Source organism: Schistocerca cancellata, chromosome 2, assembly GCF_023864275.1.
Source record: "Schistocerca cancellata isolate TAMUIC-IGC-003103 chromosome 2, iqSchCanc2.1, whole genome shotgun sequence".
NCBI classification, from domain to species: Eukaryota; Metazoa; Arthropoda; class Insecta; order Orthoptera; family Acrididae; genus Schistocerca; species Schistocerca cancellata.
Window position 1 is genome coordinate 411,440,716 of NC_064627.1, and position 26,225 is coordinate 411,466,940.

Below are 26,225 nucleotides of genomic sequence, written 5' to 3' on the forward strand. Positions count from 1 at the left end.
ATCCCATGAACTTTGTAGCTCAGTGTATAGTATGCTGTGATCCTTTTTTATCTGTTATATCAAAAGGGAACATAATGTCCGTTGCATTACATTTTGGTGTACCGAAGTACGACGGGTGTTGAATAAGTAATGAACACATATTTTCTCCGTCGATTTCGGTTGAAAAAATGTGAAATTTATTGTGGGATATCGCGGAATATTCCCTTTTCAACCCCTATACTTCCATGAATTTCCGATCGGTGACAACGCTGTAGTTAGCCTTTAACGGAGGTGCATTCCGAGCAGAGCTGTCATTGAGTTTCTTTCGGCGGAAAGCCAAAGAATCGTAGATATATGTGGGTGCTTGCAGAATGTCTACAGAGACTTGGCAGTGAACAAAAGCACGGTGAGTTATTGGGCGACGCGTCTGTTATCATCGAAACCTGTCCGATCTCTTGCGTGCCGGCTATCTGCACCGGACGCACTCATTCACGGAGGTCGTAGGATCACAAATACCTCGCTGCTCAACTGGACGTCTGTGTTGGTGGTGCTGCCACATTCGTCCACCAGTTGGGGTACTCAAAGTTGTGTGCCTGCTGGTTTCCTTGCCACCAAACAGAAGACCGTTAATAGTAACTAAGAACCATGTGTGCGAAATTGCTTGTGCGTTAAGAGGCTGATCGTGAAAGTTTTACGCCTAACATCGTCACAGGAGAGGAAACATGGGTTCATCACTTCTAATTGTAAACAAAACGGTAATCCATGGAGTGGCGCTACACCACCCATCCTCCGAAGAAAAAGTTCAAAGCCCTCAGTAAAGTCATAGCAACGGTCTTCTAGGACTCTAGAAAGGTTATTCTGTTTGATGTCTTTCCTCAAGGTGCAACGATAAACTCTGAAGTGTATTGTGATACCTTCAGGAAACTGAAGAAACGGCTTCAGTGTGCTCGCTGGCACAAAAATAACAAATAGACTTCTCCATGACAACGCAAGGGCTTACACAAGTCTACGCACCCGTGAGAAGTTCACTGAACTGTTCTTCCTCATCCACACTACACCCTGGATCTCGCATTTCCGAGTTCCATCTATTTGGTGCAATGAAGAACGCACTCCGCTGGAAGCAGTACATTGATGATGGGGAGGTATTGATGCAGAAAGACCTTGGATCCGACGTCTACCAGTAAGGCGGTACCTCGCTGGAATACAGGCTCTCCTGGTAAGGCGACTTGAGGCCATCTCATTGAATGAAGATTGTGTAGAAAAATATGGTTTTGTAGCCAAGTGAGTGGGGATTAATATGGTGTACTAGAATCCTGAATAAAACCAACCTGTTTTCAGAAAAAAATGTGTTGCCTCACTTATTGAATGCCCCTTATGTTGTCTTGTATTAGTATAGAGCTCATAATATTACGTTTGAGTATATCTGACCTTTTACGAATTATTATCCTCTTCCTCTGTTGTCTTTTACCTTTCTTTGGGTTAACTCAAGAACCATATTATCGAAACTTATCCCGTTCATTTTATTCCGATTCAAAGCTGGGATGAAATACTCTGCCTTAAGCAGGGGTTATTGACGTATTAAACTTGCAGCTATGGATCTAAGTGTGTATCGTTTCTCAACTTCGCGATACATGTCAACGAATACGGAGGCTTCAATAAAATTCATGCTACCACACTGCCTCAAGATTATATGATATAAGGGGTACCGTTGAGAAGAGTAGTAAGTCCTGTTCCTGTCGAAAACCCTTCTTCCCAATACAAACTGTAATTACTGCAAGTACAGGCAATCTTAAGCATACAAACGTCTGACTTATACGTATATTAAAGAAATTCCAGGTTGCTTTTACGAGATTGCTTGCGCGTATACTACAAAATAACTCTGAGGTGCTTACATTCTGTGTCTAATGAGTAAATGTAATATGGGCTGACACAGTTTAGGCAAATGTCGTAAATCCTATAAGCACAGACTGCATATTCATCTGAATTTATATTTTAAAATTGTAGTATTACCTACACTGGTTGATAATTCTAATGAACCAGTAGGTTACAACAATTCTGAAATACGCTGTCCAATAGTCTACATAGTTCAAGAGATCACAACTCTTAGTTGATTGCTGTACACTTCACATGCAGAAATCAAATAACAGATTCACTAATACATATGCTCGACTATGAGCTTAGAATTCCCATGTAATGGCCAAATAAATGAATTTATAAATCATTTACATCTCATAAAACCGATATTTTACGTCACTTACGCTTAACCATATGAATAATTATATCTACGACTTTTACTCGTATTTACTTTCGCTCAATCTTTCCGCAATAAGCGCTTTAGAACATTGTTGTCAAACGATATTATTATCCTAGACAGAAGTTTGATACAGAAATTAACTTGTTACTTACTTTCTTCATTTACATAAATTAAACACATTATTCCCTATCTTTTGCTCTACGATTTATCTATCAAGAAGGCAAATATCTACCTAATTGCAAAGTCAGCGATATAATTTCACGACTCTGCTATATTATCAAACAAGGTAAGTGTTTTTTACGTTGTGTACTTTCTTTTATTTACTTACTTTTTATAATGGTTCCTTTTACAGGTAAAAGTTTCAAATATTCAATATTTTCCTTTCTTTAAGATTCTGATAAAAACTCACGATAAACTTAAATTCAATCTTTGAAATGTAAAGTGCTATACACTGAGGTAAAAATACGCGGGGTGGGGAGTGTCATGACGTCAAAAACGTGAAGCTGACATCCGTCTTCTTCTTTGTCCCAAAACATTAACTTCAGATAGTTTATTTTCCAGAATAAAGTAAATGAATAGTGAATGAACAAAATGACAGCTACCTGTGGTAATACGCTTCATTGGTTGAAATATTAAGTAGCCAAAGATTCTTTTTGTAATGCATACAGATTGCTTTCTTAATCACAAGTTTTCCGTACGTCAGACTTCGGAATGTTTAATCTCGCAAAACTTGTCTGCTTTCCTCTTAATTAGTTCATTTTATGTCGTGAATGTTGTTGCTGCTTGTTTAAAGTTCGTATCTGAGTTGAACTTTTCTCGTTGTTTATCTATAAATCAAGTTTATAACAGTCGGCTCTGCATTTGCAACTCACTGAACATGTGTCAGTTGTGAGGTGCACAAAATATATGTTGTGGTCAGTCACAAAAATCAGTCGATATTATTTGTATGACAAAGGGGAATAAGTTCTTCTAGAAAATATAAGCGTTTACTCTGTAACAGGTGTAATTTCCGAATGATATGTTCTTCTTGTAAATATAAACATTTACCATCATGAATGCTATAATGTGATTTGCAGCCCCTCAGTGGTTGTATTTTAGGGTGCACTTTAGATACTGTTTTTCCTTTAAGTTTGTTTGGTCTAGAGTTATGTTTACTTCTGGTCTCCACATGTACGTTCATCGTAGTAGTCATATAATGTCAAGAATGCTGACTGACATGCCTGTGCATCCAGAATTTCTCCATCATTAAATGCCGTATAGACATAGGAAAAATCATGACATGTAGCTTCATCTGGACTATTCTTTGATTTTCTTCGCATCACAGGACTTACGCTAATAAAGCCAGTCAGGTGAGTTTTGTGTGTCACAGGAAGACATTTGGTTGAATTCTTTCATTAATCTGTTCCTTTCTATAAATGTAAAACATCTCAATCGTAAGCACTTACAATTGTCACCTCTAACGTGACTCAAGGCCATTAATCTTTTTGAAGAATCAGAAATACCCTCCAACACTTTCCTTTTCCTTGCATTTGTATTTTGCACGGGACTGGAATATTAATCTTCATTCTCTGATGTTTATGATTCATTCATTTCATTTAAGAAATAACGTTAAGCCCATGTCAGTGACAGTAACACATGGGTATTTCTACTCAACTCACAGAGAACAAATCTTTCCAGCCTGCTTGGATGTACAGTATGGCTCAATTTTATATCAGTTTTTGCTTAATTACTAAACAATATAAGAGGTCTGCGGATGAATGACTCTGGCAAGCATTGCTGGAAAGCTATAAACGTGAAGCTGCAGCATCGTAAGATGAAAGATGAAAGGAGAAGAAAAAGGCTCAAGATAGAAAATGGATCGCGATGGTTGTTTCTCACCAGCGAGTAGACCTTCATCGTTTTCCTCAATTACATTAAAACTTTGGCACAGATATTCCGTAAACTTGATGGTTTTTGAAAAACACAAATCTTACCACATTACAACACTTCCATTCTACAAGGTTTTAAATTTTGATGGACCTTGATTATTATACTTATGTACCCTCTGTTCATACATAATTTTCCTTATTATGCACAGTTACGTGCATGACTGTATGTGAAATCATTTCATCTCCTGTATGATGGGTGAATGAATAAATAAAAGCACTTGTTGCATGGCACCCTAGTATTATTAATGGTATCTCACAAATTCAAAAATAAAATGACACCAGTTATTCCTGGAAAACTGACACAGAGAGGTCCTGGCAAGAGATAATCTGGGAAATGCAGGAAATAGGCTAGTATTGAAAAAAAAAATGTTCAAATGAGTGTGAAATCTTATGGGACTTAACTGCTAAGGTCATCAGTCCCTAAGCGTACACACTACTTAACCTAAATTATCCTAATGACAAACACACACACCCATGCCCGAGGGATGACTCGAACCTCCGCCGGGACCAGCCGTACAGTCCATGACTGCAGCGCCAAGACCGCTCGGCTAAACCCGCGTGGCGAAAATATTAAATAATTTAGTGTCAACGCCAAGTGTAAAACCAAATGCTGTTAATTAAAGCATTATTAAAATACACTCCTGGAAATGGAAAAAAGAACACATTGACACCGGTGTGTCAGACCCACCATACTTGCTCCGGACACTGCGAGAGGGCTGTACAAGCAACTATCACACGCACGGCACAGCGGACACACCAGGAACCGCGGTGTTGGCCGTCGAATGGCGCTAGCTGCGCAGCATTTGTGCACCGCCGCCGTCAGTGTCAGCCAGTTTGCCGTGGCATACGGAGCTCCATCGCAGTCTTTAACACTGGTAGCATGCCGCGACAGCGTGGACGTGAACCGTATGTGCAGTTGACGGACTTTGAGCGAGGGCGTATAGTGGGCATGCGGGAGGCCGGGTGGACGTACCGCCGAATTGCTCAACACGTGGGGCGTGAGGTCTCCACAGTACATCGATGTTGTCGCCAGTGGTCGGCGGAAGGTGCACGTGCCCGTCGATCTGGGACCGGACCGCAGCGACGCACGGATGCACGCCAAGACCGTAGGATCCTACGCAGTGCCGTAGGGGACCGCACCGCCACTTCCTAGCAAATTAGGGACGCTGTTGCTCCTGGGGTATCGGCGAGGACCATTCGCAACCGTCTCCATGAAGTTGGGCTACGGTCCCGCACACCGTTAGGCTGTCTTCCGCTCACGCCCCAACATCGTGCAGCCCGCCTCCAGTGGTGTCGCGACAGGCGTGAATGGAGGGACGAATGGAGACGTGTCGTCTTCAGCGATGAGAGTCGCTTCTGCCTTGGTGCCAATGATGGTCGTATGCGTGTTTGGCGCCGTGCAGGTGAGCACCACAACCAGGACTGCATACGACCGAGGCACACAGGGCCAACACCCGGCATCATGGTGTGGGGAGCGATCTCCTACACTGGCCGTACACCACTGGTGATCGTCGAGGGGACACTGAATAGTGCACGGTACATCCAAACCGTCATCGAACCCATCGTTCTACCATTCCTAGACCGGCAAGGGAACTTGCTGTTCCAGCAGGACAATGCACGTCCGCATGTATCCCGTGCCACCCAACGTGCTCTAGAAGGTGTAAGTCAACTACCCTGGCCAGCAAGATCTCCGGATCTGTCCCCCATTGAGCATGTTTGGGACTGGATGAAGCGTCGTCTCACGCGGTCTGCACGTCCAGCACGAACGCTGGTCCAACTGAGGCGCCAGGTGGAAATGGCATGGCAAGCCGTTCCACAGGACTACATCCAGCATCTCTACGATCGTCTCCATGGGAGAATAGCAGCCTGCATTGCTGCGAAAGGTGGATATACACTGTACTAGTGCCGACATTGTGCACGCTCTGTTGCCTGCGTCTATGTGCCTGTGGTTCTGTCAGTGTGATCATGTGATGTATCTGACCCCAGGAATGTGTCAATAAAGTTTCCCCTTCCTGGGACAATGAATTCACGGTGTTCTTATTTCAATTTCCAGGAGTGTATATGTGAAATGGCTGTTTAAGACGCGTCTACATGTTACAGAGGTTGGGATATCATTATTAAATATATTTCCATTTTACACGGTGTAGGCTATGGAGATCAATCCGGTATTCACAATGCGGTCTTTTTCATTAACTAATGTAGGAGGCATTAGTTTATAAGCCCATTAATACCATCAGAACTGCCTACTAAACTGCAAATTTCTAGAACATGCTTTCAAAAATGAATTTAACGGCATCGTTTGTTTGCTATTACTGGCCACAAACTGAATGACACTTAATAGGTAAAATTTGAAAGCGAGAAGACGTGTAAACTACAATGACACAGACGTGCTGACAGTCTAATAAAACAGGGACTAACAAGGGAATGGACAGACTTCTCATGCCGAAACACACACTGATTTTTCTTTTTGCCGCTGTTAAATAACTGTGAAAAAGGTCAGCATGCAGAATTGTAGCTGCTGACATGATCTGGCAATCACCTAAACGGGTATTTTTCTAGCTTGGCGCTTGCAGTGAGTCGTCAGCAGTTGGTCTGGTGAGCGTTGCGGGCATGGTCGAGACGTGCGGCCGCCTTGTCGCAACGTTCACTAAAGAAAAATATCGCTGCAAGGTTTCGGTGAAAAAGGTAGACTAATATTCGCTTCTTTGGGAAGCTCTTTCTTTTAATTTCTGGTACGCATTTCGGAACATATCATCCTGACGCTAGTTCGAGTTGTGAAAGATATTCTGTACATTTGCATCTACAGGGTGTTACAAAAAGGTACGGCCAAACTTTCAGGAAACTTTTCCTCAAACACAAATAAAGAAAAGATGTTATGTGGAAATGTGTCCGGAAACGCTTAATTTCCATGTTAGAGCTCATTTTAGTTTCGTCAGTATGTACTGTACTTCCTCGATTCACCGCCATGATATCATACGGGATACTCTACCTGTGCTGCCAGAACATGTGCCTTTACAAGTACGACACAACATGTGGTTCATGCACGATGGATCTCCTGCACATTTCAGTCGAAGTGTTCGTACGCTTCTCATCAAAAGATTCGGTGACCGATGAATTGGTAGAGGCGGACCAATTCCATGGCCTCCACTCTCTCCTGACCTCAACCCTCTTGACTTTCATTTACGAGGACATTTGAAAGCTCTTGTCTACGCAACCCCGGTACCAAATGTAGAGACTCTTCGTGCTCGTATTGTGGACGGCTGTGATACAATACGCCATTCTCCAGGGCTGCATCAGCGCATCAGGGATTCCATGCAACGGAGGATGGATGCATGTATCCTCGCTAAAGAAGGACATTTTGAACATTTCCTGTAACAAAGTGTTTGAAGCCACGCTGGTACGTTCTGTTGCTGTGTGTTTCCATTCCATGATTAATGTGATTTGAAGAGAAGCAATAAAATGAGCTCTAACATGGAAAGTAAGCGTTTCCGTACACACGTCCACATAACATATTTTCTTTCTTTGCGTGTGAGGAATGTTTCCTGAAAGTCTGGCCGTACCTTTTTGTAACACCCTGTATACTCCGCAAGCCACTTTACGCTAAACATTCGGTCTCCCCTCAACGGTGATGGCGAAACCTGTAAATGTTTTCCTGCTTCTTACGGAGATACACAACAGACCCCAAATGAAGCAATCAACAGGCAACACGCTTAAGACTAAATGATGAGTGAAATGGTAGTTAAACTTCTAGACGGGCATGTAAATAGCGCAGACATTGGGCTACAAACGACTGAAACACTTGATATCACAGACTAAGAATCCACAGACGATGAAGATAATAAGAAAGTTGTACTCGTGAAGACTCATCGAGTGAGAGTGTCGCGTATAATCATCAATTATCGCCGAAAGCAACACCAGAAACTAAATTTACCTTATCAGACAAAGAAAAAGCGATGATGTGTTGGCTCAATGAAAGTGGTAAGAAAGATACGTTTCCGTACTGTTCAAAATAAATGTGAATTGCGTATGTGAGACCAGGAAGACGTTGAACGACGTAAGAGTCGACTTGAAATTAAGAGAGAGTTAATTAGCGAATTTTAGATCTACTTATCGAAGTCAGGTGCAAGACTACACTGCACTTGCGGTATGATTTGAAAGGCTACGGCTATTGTGAGTTTACACCCTGATAGCAATCACTTTAACTAGTAAGTCTTCCACTTGACTACCTGTACCATGCATCTACTAAACTGATTTTGCGATTGACTGTGTTTGTTGTTAGGTTACAGTAGAGGTTAACACATTTATCAGAATCTAAATGAACTTGAATCCTGAAATAGTATTAATGAAATGGTGGTCCTGTCAGTATTGTAGTCAATCGCTGATGGCTGATGAATATATCAACAAAGGATTAATCTTTTATAAAAGCTATGTCACACGTTTCTTGATTAAAAATTGGGAAAACAATACACGTTATGCTGACGACAAATAAAACATGTACTTTGGCAACACAAATAGATGCAAGAAACAGTGAACACACCACTGGGTGGCGACTGGACGGCAGAGACTAAGGTTTGTCTAATTGAACTATTTACTCTGGCTCAAAACATGGACAGCGCAATCTGAAATTATGTAACACTGAAGAGATTTTGATGGATGTATTCTATCCACAAATTGTACTACACTGATGCAGCTGAGAACAAGTGATGAGACTGTGATATTGTTTGCCCCAATAATCAGGAGCAGCAATACTATACTCCTTTCTCGAAGTGCAGTGCTGTCTTAGATGACAATCGTGGTTCAAACGTCTGCAGAGCAGCGATGTGCTGTGTCTTCAGTTCGTTATCGCGGGTACGAAATATGCAAAGTCATGGCTGGCGATCTGTTAGACAAATCGGAATTACTTTCTAATGGAACCCTGAAATCTTGGCAGATTCCAGCCTGTGATACTCCTGTTCGCTGGTCATACCATGTACCAATTTGATTCACTTATAAGTTAGCGCCCACAATTAGATCAAACGTCAAGGCGACAAATCTGCCACGAATAAAACTGCCCTCAGCACAGCGACTTGTCCGAGATGACTGAGGTCTAAACTATTGGTACAGCTACGTTCTCACCACAGGCTCCCCAGTCAAATCCAATGCTAGTGCAAAGTCACGCTCAGGACAACTGTCCCAAGTACAACCCTCTTACAACAAGAGTCACGACCAGGATACTTCCAGACCAGAGTCTGAATCAGAAGACCAAGTTTCTCCACTTCTCACTTTCCATCAAACCTTGGTGAACTCCATCAAAGCACTCACTCAAATGTCCCCAGAAGGGATTCGTGCTAGTCATAGGGCTCCACGAATTCCATGTCTCCCAACTCGTCTGCTCTACCCAACAGTCAATCCTAATCAGAGTTAAGAATATTCTTCTCTTTTCTGGAGGAGCAGCCAACCCCTGACTCGCAAATTCCCTCGCAGAGAGAAGTCGTTGTGCTCCCAACGTTTTTTTCCCCTCAGTCACTTTAGACAGTTTTTGAGTTTCTGTTTAGCACTAAAGTGAACTACAGATTTATCACAGAGATCATTAGCTGGACAGCCTGAACATTATAGCGCATCCGACCAGGGGCCTCGTTTAAACTAAGTGGTTTTGTGTCCTAATAAAGACCATTTCAGAGCAGCCATAGATGTTGCGTTCATTCTAAAATTGTTTCAAAGGCCTGAAGCTTCCCCAAAAAACTGTGCAGGCAGAGGGACGACATTGTTTGGTGGCTCCCTTGATAGTGTCTGGTCCACAGTGAACATGGAAACTCGCTAGTTCTTATGGCAGCCTTCCCTTTACAGAAAGTGCGTTTATGACACCTACAGAACGTCCTGGTCAAGTGACCTAGATTTCCCTCTCACCCCTGCCGCTGCAGTGGCTAGAGGCACTTACGTTTATAACAGGTACGTCCAGGTAGGTTGCTTTTCCGCCTCTTCAGCCAAAAGCATTGTTTACACACCAGTGCGAGAAATTCTTGGACCAGCATTCTTTCCCCGGTAAGTGCTGTGAGATGTTCCTTTACCTAATAGCTGCACATGGCTTCGAACACCCAAACGTCCACTGCAAGATACTGTTAAACGACCAAACTGCCTGCTCGTTCTCAACTCCAGGAAAATGCTATTTGAAGGAGATCCACCATAAGTATCCTGCATGCATTAACAATGTACATGCTCCCATCAATGCCTGCTCATACTGATAACTTCCTGGCGTCTCACAAAATTGTTGTCTTGGGTGTAAAATCAACATTAAAGAGTAGCCTTGAATATGAAGAATAGTGAGAGGATCACTCGTTCTCTCTCATAGACAAAAGTAATTTACTGTCAGTGATACAACTTTTCGTCATTGGGCATTAGATATTACCAACGCGATAGGTGCTAAAGAATTAACCACTTCTCAAAGTTGAATTATTCACTTCAAATAATCACATAAAATTTTGGCAAGAAAAACAGCAAAATTTGTATTGAGAAACGGGTGGAAAATGAAGTGACTCTAACCGAAATGATAGAAACTTTTATTAAGAATCCAAAGCGTATGGTCGCTAGTTTTAGTGAATCTTACGTTTACAAAGCAGATCAGTCCGGTGCTAAAAGAACACTGCCATTCAAAGGGGAAAACCATACAGAGGGGACTGTACAGTCCACAACACTACTCACAATTTCATGCATTATAATTCCCATAATTAGTCTGGATGGTTCATTGCTGCCTGAACTATATGTATATCTTCAAGAATCAACCTGACATTTTGAACCATGTGCCAAAAGCACAATTTTCTACGCAGAAAATCTTGTGATAGACGCATCCAAGTCGGGAAAGATGTGAAATGAAAATATTACAGCTTTAATGCTTCATACTTTCGTTGTCGAGGGTAATTTTCGATGTGTGCAGTATCACTACTGTCCAGTCTTGTGGTCACCATTTTGGTGCTGGATTCGTCTTTCACGACGAGAATGCACCATCAGTCCCCGCTCATCTACTCGTTATCTACTTTTGCCAGGAGGCAGGAATGAACTATATGGAGTCGTCTGCCAATCTGCTGAAATGAACCCGAACGAGCAATCTTCGAATCAGGTGAAATCTGCAATGGATCATCGCAGAAACAGGTGTGGTTCCAAGGTTCACTCTTGGGGGTCACGATATAGCTTGCCGTCGCGCCCATTTTTAATCTGCCTAATACAACTACGATAATAATTATAATAACAATAAAACATATAAAATGGCTTGTGTAATAATAAAAATAATTGTTTAATTACACTAAAATTTGTAAGAATGTAATACAATAATAATAATAATATTAGTATGGGAGTGCACTCAAAAGTAATGCCTCCGAATTTTTAATGTGGAAGCTCTTGAGGCGTTTTGAATAAAACAAATGTTATTAACATCGCAGAACTTTATTCTTCATGTCGACATATTTATTTCTCAACGTGGCAGCAGACACATCCCTCCCAACGAGAGAACAGTTTGTTGATACCATCACTGCAGAATGTGTGTTGATGGAGCTACAACCTACCTTTCCTTCCACTGCTTCATCATTATCAAAGTAATCTTATTACAGGTGTTCTTTAAGTTTCAAGGGCAGTTGACCTTCATGCAGGATAATCGGTAACAGTGAACTCAAGGCGTTGTATCGTTATAGATGTCGCAGTGCACGAGTGCGGTCTGGCATTGTCATATTGAAGGACGAACTATTCGAATTCGAAACTCGATTACAGCATGCTGTTGAGAGACCTCTAGCGGAAGAGGGCTGAAAATATGTAGGCATCAAGAAAAAAGATGTAGAATATTAATAACATTTCCTTTATTTAAAAGGCTTTAAGCATTTAACGTAAAAATTTCGGAGGCATTACTTTCCAGCATGCCCTCATATAAAAACAATAATTTGTTTGCATCAGCACATATCATATCTTTTTAGCATAATTTTCAAGAATTTGTGATTCACTTGTTACATAAATACGGCGTTTGAAAAGCATACATCCAAAAATTTGAGAAATAGATGCAACAAAACCGAACAACTTGGACAATTTCATAAGTGACAAAATGTACGACATTAGTCTGCACTCACTATTGTTATAGTATTACATTTAACAGTACATTTGAGAACCCAAGTCTGCAGCTCGTGCCTGGACAGGTATGTAAATTGCCAAACACCGGTCGTGGTTATATTCCAAACCCCTTAAAACTAATTGCGGGCAGGTCACTCCATTAAGATCTTACCTTTAAATTTCAGTTTCGCGTACAGGTGGGCGGAGAGCGCGAAATTACAACCCTCGTCATAGATCTTAAAGTGAGGAATTTGCATAAATCTAAATGTGATTGTCGCTATCTGACTGGAATAATTAATTTGCATTTGACTTACTAGATGGAAAGTATCTCCCTCAGTCCAGGTTCATTGCATCTAGGTTGTTAAATACTCAAATTTATTCACAAACACATCAATTAACGACATATAAATTCAACTAGGAAAGTTGTGACAATTCTATTTCTATACTCAGGTGAAATTTTAAGTGAGTAGCAACGAGCCCTGCAAATTCCTGATTGAAACAGTGACTGGAAGTAGGTGATTATCGCAGAAGTCCATACATTCATACACAATCAATGAACTTGAGACAGGCGATCATCTTGGATGTCACAAGTGTGAAATCGAGTTGACGTATTACACCGGCGCTGTGAATTAGTCTCACCGTGAGTACTTTTGCATTGCGCCGTACGGCGCTGTGCACTGCAGTAGTGCTGGCCCTTCATGTAGACGTCGTCGCCAGCACTCTGTCGCAGGCCCAATCGCCATGCAACACACAATTGATCCGTTCTCGATAGCTACCGTCTACCGATTCTGTCCAGACACCTCCATGACCAAAGTACAAGGCTATGCGGAAACTTCCACATCGAAATCTAAAGTTCATGCAGACACTCTACGTCCAAATGCCTTGCGCCTTCTCTCGTGGTGTTCACTTACGCCCTCCTAACTCCTTCCCGGCTACTAGTGCTACTTGCCAACTGCAAAATTAAGAAGGACTGCAGCCTAATCATGAGGATTCCCTCCAACTACAGAATCCCGCCAAAATACGCGTCTCCTTTAGGCGCCAATCTCAGCATGAACATGTCATCTACTACCAAAAAACACTGACCTCAGAGCTGAGCTCTTGATTGACACACTATAGCTCCAACTGCACTTTGTCCCGCCCATGCCATTAACATCGCGCCTCAAGGGTTGAAAAATGAAGAAAGAGCTGCTACGAGGCTAGACTTTGTTTCCTGTAGCACCTCAAAGGAGGTCCACAAAACACGGAAAGTTGCCCCCGCCCCCTGCACTTGGCGCCGCACTGTTCGCCTACCGGACATTGGACTGTACAGTCGTCTAGGTGGACAATAGCTTGCCGCCCCATGGGACGGGCGCTCCGGCCTCCCTTCTAAGAATTCACCACCCAGGTGGCCGGTTCCTGCTCCTGGCTGGTCCAGTTTGGCCATTGTGTTCCCCGCTTGCCGCATCAAATCCAATGCGCTCTTTATTCACATGCGCACCTGAAAGTTTCACAGCCCGTTGAACCCATCACCGTGTTAATAAAGGAAAGAAATGACAATTACCTAGAGCACCGTACACCTAGTCACCATGATTCCATATCATCCGTAAACGTTTTCATACCGATTTACCTTGTTGTCAATCTTTGAAAGACAAAATCGCACTCTAATTTTGATGCAAGTAGCATGTAGAATTGGCTCACGCATTTCATATGAAAGGAATACTGTTTCATTCAATCTTTTCTACCTATCTTCGGGAAGTCAGTCTTCTGTGATTCATTCCTACTGAAGGGTCTTTCTGCCTCACCTTAGTGAACATGCTAAGCTGTGCCCTAACGGACCGTGCGGATTTGTTAATGAGAGTAAGTATGACAAACTTCCGACAGAGGGGGTGGGGGGTGGGGTGGGGGGTGAGATTAGAGTTTAGCGTCACATCAACAGCGAGGTCATTAGACACGAAACGCAAACTCGGATTACTGATGGATGAGGAAGGAACTCAGGCTTGTCCTTGTGTTAGAGGACACATCCTGGCAATTGCCGGGATCAAATTAGGGAAATTATGGAAGGCCTAAACCTGGATGGTTGGATGAGAATCTGAACCGTCATGCTCCCGAATGCGAGTCCAGTGTGCTAACCTCTGCGCCATCTCGCTCATCAGCCAGCTTCCAAATGAACTCTAAGACCTGAAGAATGGATGGAATGTTCTGTGCAGTATGCTCAGGCCACAAGCCCAGCTGTGTGATCAGATGTTCATGCAATCAACTGAAAACTAAATATAGTTTGTGATCTCTGTAATTTCTTTCCAGTATCTGGACTTATTTTTCATGCTACTTTATTCTCCGAAAGTTAGGTAATTTTTTCTACTTTTTTTGGGTAGGATGGGTTTGAATTCTCAAGGCCCTTCCGCGGCCCCTCCCCTCCCATTCGGATTCACGGCTGCACAGGAAACCTCTTCACACACTGGGCACACGACGCCCCGTCGTAGAGTGAAACAGGCTTTAGCATGAACATCTCGAGGACCTTATAGATAGCATTCTAAAGAGGAACCAGCTACATTTACATCTACAACTACATAAAAACTCCGCAAGTCAACGTATGGTGCATGGCAGAAAGTGAAGCATTCCATTACTGGTCATTTTCTCTCCCGTTCCACTCCTAAATAGAGCAAGGGAAAAACGATTGTCTATAAGCTTCCATACGAATTTCCGTCATCTTCTCTTCGTAGTCCTTACGTTGGCGTCACTAGAACGATCTGCAGTCGGCCTCAAATGCCGGTCCTTTAAATTTCTGTAATCCCTCCAGGCATTCCCATTTGAGTTCACGAAGCATTTCCGTAACACATACGTGCTGAACGAACCTACCGGTAACATACCTAGCAGCACGCCTCAGTACTGCTTCGATGTCTTTCTTTAATCCCATCTGGTGGGTGTCCAAAACACTCGACCAGTGCTCACAAATGGGTAGCACTAGCGTTCTACACACCTTCTTCTTATAGATGAGCTACGTTTCCCCAAAATTCTCCCAAAAAATTTCAGTTGAGCAATCGCTTTCCCAACTATCAACCTGACACGCTAATTCCATTTCATATCGATTTGTAATCTTACCCCTATCTATTTTGTCGACGGAGCTGTGTGAAGCAACTCGCTATTAATGCTGTATTTGAATGTTAACGGATTTTTTCCCGTATCCGCATTAACAACGTTAACGGATTTTTTCCCTTCCGCATTAACTTACATTTTTCTACATTTGGAACAAGCTGCCATTCCTCACAACACCAACAAATTCTTTCTAAGTCATTTTCTACCCCCTTACAGTCTCTCAACGACTATACTTTCTCGCATACCACAGCGTCTTCAGCAAAAAGCCGTAAATTGCTGTTCACCCTGTCAATCAGATCATGCTTTAATGCAAGGCGTGAGGTATGACGATACTGCATATTACCAAGCAGCAGATTTAGATTGTTTACGCGTGCAAAGATGGGCACTTTCGAAGAGACTGTCCTTTTTTGTTATCGTTTTGTTGTTATATCACAGTGTAATTATTTCGTTTACATTCACAACCCTTATTCTGTCTTTCACTTCTCCCCATTAATCTAAATGCAAGCATGTCCGCAGACTTACAACTGATGCAAAACTTTATTTGAGAAGATTATAATGCTGCTGTAATCAGCATCCACTTTAGAATTGTGTGATCCATTTCTTAACTGCATGAAACATGTCTTCAGTCTTCTAAAAACACTTCTCAACTTTCAGGGCAATTTTTCTTGGCGATTAATATTTAAAGGAGTCTTATGACAGCACGATATTACACTTTATCTTTCTACGCTAACACAGGCAAAACTCACTACATACAAAAACTGTGTGAACAAAGCTGTGTAGCCAACAATTTCATCATGTTCGGGTCCACAGCTTCATTATTTCGTCTAAGTGATGGAATCATTTTAACAACAGTAGGCTGTCAGTTTTATTCCTTTAATGCATCATGCACATAAATTATATTACCGTCCAATTTCGGCTTTGGGCCATTATGAGATGTCTGCAGTAAAATATCAAAATTATTAATGCGAAAATTATTAATTTTAATGCTTCATTTTAGGAAAATGAACGCGTGAGAGCACTTTTTATATAGCAATGACGGATGTAAATCATTTCAGTATTTGACAGTATTGTAAACAATTTTAACAGCATTTTCAATAATTTTGTTAGTTCACAGATCGATGTGAAATGGGTCTGTGATGAAAAGTAAGGACTGTTTTCTACAGTAGCAACTCCCTCTGACAGTAACTTTGCAAAGTGACAGGTCTTAGCATCCTCTTTTGCTGATGCATTTGTAACCGTTGTGTGTATGTATGAGTGCAGAAAAGCAGATGGTATGGTGCTGAACGAGTGTACAAGGATGAGTAAGCCACCTGTTTGTAAGGTTTTTGTCTATATGACGTGTTGTGAACGTTCCTCTTGTAAGCTGATTGGTATGTGAAAGGCTATATCTGCAACATTCGAAATACGTATGTATGGGTGGATGGATGGCAACAAACATTTTTTAAACGTGACACACAAACACCAATATGATGTAGGTAAGTTAAACACAATTTTAAGACCCAAGCTAATGTTGTCCTGTAATATGTCTTACCTACTTACTTACTGTGTTTTTGGTATTATATTGCAGATACCTGATAATATCCTAAGGCTGAAATTGGCCGGTAATTTAATTTACATGTATTTGCATTAAAGGAATAAAACAGCCTACGGTGGTTAAAATGTTTCCATGTGGAGGTTAGCATTTACGTTGCCGTGTCATATGTACCATGATAACAAATATCAAAATATACACTGCTGGCCATTGAAGTTGCAACAGCAGGAAGGACAGCAAATAACAAAGTACTGATGTTTCGTGTTGCTCCTACGCCGTCGCAGTGGCCTTGTGGACCCTGGTCTTCCCGCAAGTAAACGCATTTCCCGACTCAAGCAACGCGGCTTGGCTACATCGCCCTGCACGACCGTGCAAACACTATGTCGTTACCGATTTCCATTGCAGTTAGACGTTTCTCCTTTTTACACGAGGTATATCACAATCTTCTCACAAACAACAAATATTCAAATGCGACTTCTGAATGGGAAACCCCGTGATGTATACATAACACAGATCGGGTTTACTTTGTGTGCACGGAAATGCTGATCATTTGAATACCCAACCATGTAGTACACGTCATTCCAGTTTGATATGTGCTTATGTTGACTTTGCTCCGTAGTGTTGCAGTTTTAATGGCCATGAGTCTAACTGACATAAGTGCCATCTCTGTGCAATCAAGTATAGATTCAGGTTCCCATTCTTAGGGGGTGAGGGTTTGGTAAGGAGAAAGAAGGGACGGGGGCGGCGGGTTGTCACTGTCTTTTAGTCTCTCTCTCTCTTTCTCTCACTCCCTCTTTCTCCATCCTCCTCACAAAATATAAGTTAGTCTTACACTTTAATTTAATGTGCCACACGTGTCTAGGATTTTAATAATAATAAAAACTCACGCAACTCTAGGATTAGGGCTTAAGTATATTACGACTGGCCGCCAAGACAGTAGGAGGAACGCTCTATGATCGTGAGACTTGCGGTCGGCAAGTCGCCGATTCCTCCATCCGTTATTGCTAGTAAAGGAAACCGAACGATGCCACTACTTATTTATTCAAGCAGATCCTCATTTGGCCTCACAAGGTTGTGTGGACCCCGTTCCAACCTGCAAAACACGGAAAAATCTGAGAAGATGCGAGAATCGAATCCGCGACGCCAACCATTTGATTATGGAAGCGGTGTTTCAGCCATTCGCGCTTCATGGTGCTTTTATGCACCATACTGTATTGTTTCCGTTGTTTACTCCTTGGAAACAAATTAATGTTGGTATTACTTCCTCCTGTTGTCTCAGTATAGCGGAGATATGACACTACGCGATCAGAATGGTTGCACTGGTGAACTGTTGTAGTGTGTGATTGTTTTCAAGGATCAGACAATTATTTCGTTTCACAGAGAAAAATGGCTGCACATCATTACAACAAAAGGTAAATATATTGCTGGAAGAATCTTACGATCCCTATGTGAGCAATACGTGAGGATTGTAGTTTATTCCTACAGTCATCATTTTGGAATCTTTGTTAACAGACTTACTCCGGATAGTTTACGTCTACCTTCAAGTGTCTCCCAGTTCAGTTCCTTCAGTACCTCTGTGACATTCTACCACGGATTAAAAAAACGTGCGACCTTTCGTGCAGCCCATTTCTGTATACGTTCAATACCACCGGTTAGTCCTAATTGGTACGGGTCTTACACACTTGAGCAATATTCAAGAACTGATGGTACTAGTGACTTATAAGCAATCTCCTTTGTAGACTGATTGCACTTCCCCAGTATTCTACTAATAAACCCAAGTCTACTACCTGCTTTACCCACGACTGAACTTATGTGGTCATTCCATTTCATATCCCAACAGAGTGTTACGCCCAGGTATTTGTATGAGTTAGCCGATTCCAACAGTAACTGGCTGATATTATAGTTATAGGATCCTACGTTACTCCGTTTTGTGAAGTGCACTGTTTTATATTTATTAACACCTAAAGGAAGTTGCCAATCTTTGCACCACTTTGAAATCTTATCAAGATCTGTTTGAATATTTATGCAGCTCCTTTTAGATAGTACTTCATTATATATAACTGCATCATCTGGTAAAAGCCTGATGTCATTATTAATATTGTCTGCAAGACCATCAGTATGCAACATGAACAGCACGGGTCCCAACGCACTTTCCTGGGGCACACCCAAAGTTACTTCTACATCTCACGACGATTCTCCATCCAAGATAACATGCTGTGTCCTCCCTACCAAAAAGTCCTCAAACCAGTTACAAAATTCAATTGATATCCCATATGATAGGATTTCTGACAATAAGCGCGGGTGTGGTATTGAGTCAAATGCTTTTCTGAAATTAAGAAATACTGCATCTAACTGATGGTCTTGATCCAAAGCTTTCAGTGAGTCATGTGAGAAAAGCACGGGTTGGATTTCCATGATCTGTGTTTCCGGAATCCATACTGCTTCCCATTGAGGAGGTAATTCTGAACAATTCTGTTGAGCTCAGAATATGTTGTAAGATTCTACGATAAATCGATGTCAAGGATATTGGACAGTAGATTTGTGGATCACTTTTACTACCATTCTTGTAGACGGGCGTGACCTGTGCCTTTTTCCAAGAACTGGACACGTTTTTTTGCTAGAGGGATCGACGTAAGATTGTAGAAGAGCGGCTAACTCAATCGCTGATTCGGTATAGAATCTGATACGGATTCCATCGGCGCCTGGAGCTTTCTTTAATTGTAGCGACTTCAGCCGTTTCTCAACAGCACTGACACTAATATTGATTTGACTCATCTTTTCAGTGGTAGGAGGATTAAATGGCGGCAGTTCTCCTGGGTTTCCCTTTGTAAAGGAACATTTGAAAGCGGAGTTAAGCATTTCAGCTTTTGATTTCCTACCCTCACTTTCAGCTACTATCTCATCCGTTAGGGACTGGACACCAACATTGGTGTCACTAGCAGCCTTTACACATGACCAAAATTTCATGAAAGATCATGTGACAATGTTCTGCTACGGCAGTCATTGAAGGTGTCACACATTGCTCTCTTGACAGCCAAACGCGTTTCATTCAGTATCTCTCTACCTATAGCCCTACACTTCGTTTTACACTTATTATGCAGTAATCTCTGTTCTTTACAGTGAATGTATATCACGGAGGTTCCCTCCCATTATGAATCCTTCTATTGGGTACATACTCAAGGTTAACTGTTATTTTAAATTTGAGTCTTAGTTCCTTTACGTGCTCATGCCCTGCGCTGGAAATTCCTCATTAAGATATGACACTACCGATTTTTTATCTGTTTTACTGAACATATATATCTTTCTGTTTGTTTTATTTGTCCTTTGTACTCTGGTAATCAAAATGGTTCAAATGGCTCTGAGCGCTATGGGACTTAACATCTGAGGTCATCAGTCCCCTAGAACGTAGAACTACTTAAACCTAACTAACCTAAGGACATTACACACATCCATGCCCGAGGCAGGATTCGAACCTGCGACCGTAGCGGTAGCGCGGTTTCAGGCTGAAGCTCCTAGAACTGCTCGGCCGAACCAGCCGGCTCTGGTAATCATTGTTACCTCAAATGAAGCATGGTCACTGATACCAATTTCGATGTAGACATCCTCAAAGAGGTCAGGTCTATTTGACGCCGTTAGATCCAATATATTTCTATCATGAGTGGTGTTCCTTACTATCCGTTCTAGGCAGTTGTCAGAGAAGGCATTTAGTAATGTTTATCACGCTCGCTACTAACAAAACTGTAATTTTCCCAAGTAACTGCTGGAAGATTAAAGCCTCCATCAATATTTACAGTATGACTGTGGAATTTACGTACTACTGGAAGGTTTCTCTGAAGTTTTCGGTTACATCATCAGGAGATGAGGCTGGTGGACGATAGAACATCAAATTATCATTTTATGCCCACTCCTTGACCAAACAAACTCACGTGCAGCTTCAGTTTGTACCTTGATGGATATGAGTTTCTTGCCTATAGCGACACATACACCACTTCCGATTCCCATTTGCCTATCCTTTCGATATACACTTAAATTTTTCCCAAAAATCTCACTGCTGTCACTTTCAGGTTTCAACCAACTTTCTGTAGCTAGTACAATGTGAGATTATTTGGATTTCATGACCGCTTCAAACCCTGACAGTTTGTTGAGAATGCTGTGGCAGTTTATCATTAGGATTTTAATACTTTCATCTGTGGGAGGTATTTCTTTCAATCTTACTCTGATGCTTCTGGGTTTCCTACAGCTAATGTTGTCCAGCTTGGATGGAGAGTCGCCTAATCTAAGACAACCTTCTGTGCAACTAACACACAGTCAGACACCTGTAGCAGCCTCCGATGTGTAGTGTGCACCTGACCCATTGAGGGGGGGGGGGGGGGGAGGACCCTACAGTTCTCAACTCCATGGCGCAAGTCCAGAAAGTCGCAACCTAGTTTGTCACCGTACCTTCAAAGACCTTCCACTCGACTCAGAAGCAAAGGGCACGGTCAGCTCTGAGGAAAATGCTGCAAATTGTGAGCTGGGCTTCTCAACCTTCTCTGCTAGTCGCTGAAATGACCCAAGTATGACCTCGGAGCTTAGACCACAGGCATCATTTGTAGCATCGTGCGTCACAGTCTGCAGTTGGTTGTACCCTGTTCCCTTAATGACTGTTGAATGAGGCCTCCAGAGATAGACATTGAGTGCACCTGGTGTCCTGTCCCTTGCTGCTATTTCCCTATGGGGTGCCATTAATTGCCATACTTTTGAACTGCCGACGATTAGTAGACCCCTACCCAACTATGCTATGTCAGGAAGTGGGAAGAAAACATTCTGAAGTTATCAAGCGGAATTTGGAACTAAATGACAATAAGAACAACAGACTCAGCCCTACTTAGACCACGCCAGAAACTGTTTTCTTGAATGTGTTGTATGGGAGAAAGAAAGCTGTGGCGGCATGACACCATGCAATTCACTGGGAACAAATCTATATGTTTGGATACAAAATATGGTGCCATAACTTCAGACTACGATACCTTGTAAATTTTGAGGTTTATCAGTAATCAAAGGAATCGCGAAATAAATACAAAGAAGATTGTGGTTTGGGACAGGGGAACCTATTACAGTTCAACGAATTACTATGTAAAGATGGTTGTGGTATCACTTTGCCCCATTATTCCTTTGCAGGAAACTACCTCATGTCCTTGAAAATAATTGAGCAATTTACTGAAATTGTTACTGTTATAAGTGGAACCTTTGGAAGCAACAGAACTGAAAATTGCTCACTGAAAAGTGTAGCTGCAACGAAGCAGGAACAAAGAGGATCTTATGAAATGTGTGACGAAAATTCACAGTTAACTTGTTTGTCGCTGGAAGGACAACTCTGTAGTCATAGCAGTGTCAAACTGTAAAGCTGTAAATCACAGTTACAAAGTTCAAAAACATTCTGCTGCACTCAAAAAGAAAATTGTTGTTCCTTAATCACATGTAATGAAACCTTACAATTACAATATGGGTGGAATAGACGGAGTGGACGAAAATTATTGAGCTATTGCAAGACAATTATCAGATCCAAGAACTGATGGCGTCCAGTTTTTTTTTTTTTTTTTTTTTTTTTTTTGGCAGGGGGGGGGGCAGGTTTACATGTAGCAAGTAAAAATGCGTGGCTATTGTACAGACATTCTGGAAATCTCGCGTTTAGAAGAAGCGTATTTTATTGCCAAATTATAGACCTGTTACCTGATGTTTAAAACAGATCGCACATATTACAATTTTCGTTTTTTATCTTTTTACAGTTTTCTTTTCTTTTGTTTTATGTACAACATTTACAAAGAATGATGCTTTTCAATAACAATAGTTTAAGGTTGAAATATAAATAATCTGTTTTTTGTTTTTTTAGAAGAATACAAAAAGATGATAGTATAGAGGAGAGATTTGTTAGTACCATCACCGAATGTGACTGACGGTTAATACCTCGGAATGGTTTCTTCGTGCCGTTGAAAAAAATTGTTCAAATGGCTCTGAGCATTATGCGACTAAACTTCTGAGGTCATCAGTCGCCTAGAACTTAGAACTAATTAAACCTAACTAACCTAAGGACATCACACACACCCATGCCCGAGGCAGGATTCGAACCTGCGACCGTAGCGGTCGCTCGGCTCCAGACTGTAGCGCCTTGAACCGCACGGGCACTCCGGTCGGCTGAGCCGTTGACCGCCAGTCGCACACACACAGAAACACACACACACACACACACACACACACACACACACACATACATACAAATAGTTATTAGTACAGAAATAATATTGCTTATCCTATTTATTACAAATCGTATGTATCAACTACTTTAGGTGCCCATCCCTGTACAGCATTTGGTAATTTATTTTCTGGTAAACCTTCCGGGATGTAAGGTCGTGGTCCATGAAACTCTTCAGCTCCTAACGTTTCGTCCAGAGCTGCGCTGGACATCTTCAGAGAGGTGTTTCCCCTCCGGTGAGTCTTGCCGACTGTCGGCAAGACTCGGCAAGACTCACCGGAGGAGAAACACCCCTCTGAAGATATCCAGCGCAGCTCTGGACGAAACGTTAGGAGCTGAAGAGTTTCATGGACCACGACCTTACATCCCGGAAGGTTTACCAGAAGATATGTCATCCGGTCGTGCAAGCCTTCGTACTATTTGGTAATTTCTTGGCTAGATCGCCAGCACCTTATGCTTATTTACTGTCACATCTCGGCTTCCTCCTCCTTTTCCTGCTCATTGTCACTATTTTCGCTGTCACTGTGGGTATCGCTGTCCACCGTCTGGAGCTTGTTGTTACGTTGCGCGTAGGCATGTCTGTTACGTCGTGTCCGCATGTACTCTTCATGTGTCGTTTTTGAAATACTGTTTGTCAGTACGTTTAATTGTGCCCATTGTTCTTCGTCCCTTATTGTTGTGTGTATATCTATGTCTGTATCTGTGTAGTCCAAATGTAGTGTGTGTGTGTATTGTTCGAGTATTTCCCGCAGAAAAAGACAGTGTGTTCTGGGGAACCTTCTTCCCCGCATGTGCATGTAGGTGTCTGCCTCACACTCACGCGGTTTAAGTGCGTAGCAAGATATCTCTTACAAAAATATGGGAAACAGAAATGTAAGGTGGGATCGAGTGTCACTCCAGTTGCTAGGAGTGTTTCTTTGGCGATTCGCTTCGATGAAAAAAGTCATTTTATTGTCCCTCAGCCGAGCGAGATTCGCCGAGCGGTCTGGGCGCTGCAGTCACAGACTGTACGGCGGGTCCCGGCGGAGGTTCGAGTCCTCCCTCGGGCATGGGTGTGTGTGTGTGTTTGTCGTTAGCATAATTTAGGTTAAGTAGTGTGTCAGCTTAGGGACTGATGACCTTAGCAATTAATTCCCATAAGATTTCACACACACATTGTTCCTCAAACCAAATGTTCGAGATGTGCTCTCTGTTAATCATATGATGGCTCTGAGCACTGTGGGACTTAACATCTGAGGTCATCAGTCCCCTAGACTTAGAACTACTTAAACCTAACTAACCTAAGGACATGACACACATCCATGCCCGAGACAGGATTCGAACCTAGAACCGCTCGACCACAGCGACCGGCTCTGTTAATCACACACAACTCGCAGGTGCACAAAATGTAATGTAACCTTACGTGAAAAATGTTTCTATCCTTTCATTCTAGAAAATATGATGTGGTATTCCATATGCGTTTGTGCACCAGTTCATATTTTCAATGTGTGTACAGAGAACAATACAAATCAGTGTGGTCATACTTTTTAGTTACTCTTAGTAACACGAATCACTTTTCTCACAAAAAATATTATGAACGCTTATGGGTTAATAATAATAAAAATAAAATATATATATATATATATATAATGTTTAAATACAATCGTAATATTTTTGCATCAGTGGTTAGCACAGCGTTTTCGAATTTTCGGAAGGTAGGGCGTGTCCCCTCTGGATCTGTATCTATGTGCAATCCAAGAACTTCCCGGCCTACCCTCGTGAGTCCGTGACAGCGCGACTGCCCGCATGTACTCCACGTCCCGCTTCCGGGCAGCAGCACACGACGCGCGGGACGCAGTGCGGGGCCCCAGCGCGGCTGCCCGCGCTCGCCTGTCCCAGGAGCGCGGAGGCACTTGCAGCGGACTGCAGGCGGGCCTCGGGAGACCTCGTTACCGAGGCGGCCGGCCAATGGGAGCGCGCCTCTGCGCCGTGCCGGCCGACCTCCAGGACGGGACAGCAGCCGCCGCCGCCGGTGTAAGTACGCCCGGCCGGCGCGTGGCCCGGGCTATCGACTGGGGGCGCGCCGCTGCAGCCTCTCCCTGCAGCCCGGCCGGGACGGCGCGGCGGGCGAGGCGAGGCGACTCCTTCCGGATCGATGGTCATTACACTCTTCAAATAGCGTCGCGCCGGGCCCACGGCTCACCTGCGCAGCCAAAAATCACTTGACCTTTCCTCGGCGCGGTGCACTCGCCCACCTCCAGCCCGCGGGCAGTCTCTCGCAGAACCTGTTACGTTCCGGGCTCAAACCTCGCTCGACCTGCACACAGCAGACTGCAATTAAGACCAGTGCAAACGCTACTATTTCTCGTGCGAAGATATCTGTGCAAATGTCACTACGTGCAATAAATCGCTGCAAATCTCCTCTCTCTACACGACACTGTTACAATCTACTGCGCTCACGCCAGCTGTGTGTCCAAAGAAAGAACTTCCAGTGGCAAGCTACTCTGTAGTAAAGGGTGTTTTATATTACGTTTACGGTACCAAACGTAATGAAGGCGTATCCAGAGACTGCGAGTGAACATATACACTGAAACGACAAAGAAACTGGTATAGGCATGTGTATCCAAATACAGAGACATGTAAACACGCAGAATACGGCGCTGCGGTCGGCAACGCCTATATAAGACAACAAGGTTTTTTTTTTTTTTTAATCTTATGGGACTTAACTGCTAGGGTCATCAGTCCCTAAGCGTACACACTATTTAACCTAAATTATCCTAAGGACAAACACACAGGGCCATGCCCGAGGGACGACTCGAACCTCCGCCGGGATCAGCCGCACAGTCCATGACTGCAGCGCCTTGGACCGCTCGGCTAATCTCGCGCCGCAGACAACAAATGTCTGGCGCAGTTGTTAGATCGGTTACTGCTGCCACAGTGGCAGGTTACCAAGATTTAAGGGGCTCCGGAAAGGCTCAAAATCATGAAAAGTTAAATTTTTACTTTTTTGCGTTTTCTGAATCTGCAGACTATTACCTTTTAATAGATATATAATTTATTCAATTCCGAAGACTACAACTATTTTTAAATTTTTTTTGAAATGTGTTCTACATGGGCGTGACCCACTGTGGCGCTGTTAAACTGCTGTCAGATGGTGTTATTAACGTCCGTGTTCATCAGGTA